Source organism: Gavialis gangeticus, unplaced genomic scaffold (genome assembly GCF_001723915.1).
Source record: "Gavialis gangeticus isolate Ggan-Ray unplaced genomic scaffold, GavGan_comp1, whole genome shotgun sequence".
In the NCBI taxonomy this organism is placed as follows: Eukaryota; Metazoa; Chordata; order Crocodylia; family Gavialidae; genus Gavialis; species Gavialis gangeticus.
The window spans coordinates 17930761-17932522 of NW_017729015.1; the positions used below are offsets into that span (position 1 = coordinate 17930761).

Below are 1762 nucleotides of genomic sequence, written 5' to 3' on the forward strand. Positions count from 1 at the left end.
ATTTGTTATGGACCTGTGCAGGATGGTTTGGAGAGGGATGATCCTGGCTCAGGCAGGGGGATGGATTCAATGACTTCCAGGGGTCCCTTCCAGCCCGTCTCCATGATTCTTCAAAAATGTCAATTAAAATCTCTTTTGCGGGCACAAGCCTTTAAAGCAAATTAGCTTGTGCTCTGCTATAGCTGCTAGCTGGCCAGGTAAAGAAACTTTCCAGCTGTCACATTTTAAATCACCAACAGGAAAAGAATGTGTAGCACATAGGAGATGGTTGCACCCCTTAGTCAAGTCTGTGGGTGGTTTTCATCCAGAGGAATCCTAATCCTGCTTGGTTTCCAGCGCTGAAGGCATGGAGATGGATGGCTGCTGCCCTCATTCCTTACAGTCATTAATGGTCCCTTCTTGCGTGAGCCTGGCTGTCTGCACCAAATTCCATTCTCCGGCCATCTCTTCTTTCCCTGCAGTCTCGATTGGATACGGAAGTCCACAGTTCCTCTCCCCCACGTGTGGAGTGTTGCCTTTCAAAGCTCTTCCTGCCTGCTCATCTGGGATTGATTGGAACCGCATGGCCTGTCCCCTGGGGATGGTGGTGGCTCTTCCACCCTTTATCCTTCTCAGTTCCAAGATGCTTTGGTTGTGGGGGGTGAGGCAGGGGTTATATGGATCAATGACACTAATACCAAGCACTAAGTCATGTCTCTGCTCTGCCAACCGCTCAGGAAACAGCACCTCTTAAGAGTCAGTCTTGGCTGCTTCTGATTTGTTCTTGAACCTTTCGACTCCGTGTTGTCCTGTGTGCCCTGAGAATGTTACCTTGGGGGCAAGGGGAGGAGATACAAGGTTCTCATGTGATCTCAGGACTCCTGGAGCTGGGGATTGAAGGAAAACACCCAGTGTGAGAAACCAGCTCTGAGAGCAGGGGCTGGCGACACCTGGTTGTGTAGCCATCCAAGTGGCTTGGACTGTGTGCTGGGAGGGAGATGGAAGCTGGTGCTGCCATCACCCGAAAGCTCTGCAGGCCATCTCCAGCAATGGCTTTGCCCATGAGAAGCAGCTGCCTTCTGGTGAGCTAAGGCATCCCCTTGGTCTAGGTCTTTCCCAAGAGATGGGTCAGTTTACTGCTCCTGAGACCCTGTGCCCACTGGCAGGAGGGGCATTATCTTCTTTGTCTGTGGTTATAAGGTGTCTTGACAGCTGGTGGAGCGATTCGCCAAGCCCCTCAAGTGAGTCCTGATGGGACAGGTGCATGGAGGAGGGCGAGCGCAAGGTTCCAGCCCCTGGGAAGTGCCTGGCCAGGGTAGGAGGCTGGTCTAAATGGAGATGATCTTCCTGGAGCATCTCCCCCAACCCCCAGGCAGTGCCCAGGCCACATCCCAGCAAGTGAACTGCAGGTGATGGTACATCCAGCCATGCTGCCTTTGCTACACCAGGGCAGGAAGCCCCAAATACTGCATTTCTGGGCATCTTGCTCTGCTGCTGAAGATCGAGGCAGGTCTTTGGGGTTTAATTTAGCAGTGCAGGGGAAACATCTGAACTCTGTCTCAGGCGGTGCTTTTCCTGCCTGCTAGGGGAAGCCGGAGCTGGCTGGGCTGTTGCTAGCAGGAACGGCCCCAGGTCAGCCATTGTAAGGTGGGGTGTGTTAGGGTAGCCAGAGGGATTTGGGCTAACCTGGCAGTACCGGAGGCTGCAGTTACATCCTTCTGGGCTCTTGGCTGGTTTCTGGTACGAGCTGACTGGCAGGATGGGAATGGCAGGGAGCCATCCT

The 1762-nt window shown here is 53.6% G+C and overlaps 1 protein-coding gene across 1 annotated transcript in view; it reads left to right on the forward strand.

The window, feature by feature from the left end:
* Positions 1–247: 247 nt before the first annotated feature.
* FAM110D (family with sequence similarity 110 member D) overlaps positions 248–1762 on the forward strand; it is a 16030-nt gene continuing 14515 nt past the window's right edge. The window contains exon 1 of the mRNA XM_019512462.1: positions 248–735. The gene's annotated coding sequence lies outside the window, so the exon portion shown is untranslated. The remainder of the gene's footprint in view (positions 736–1762) is intronic.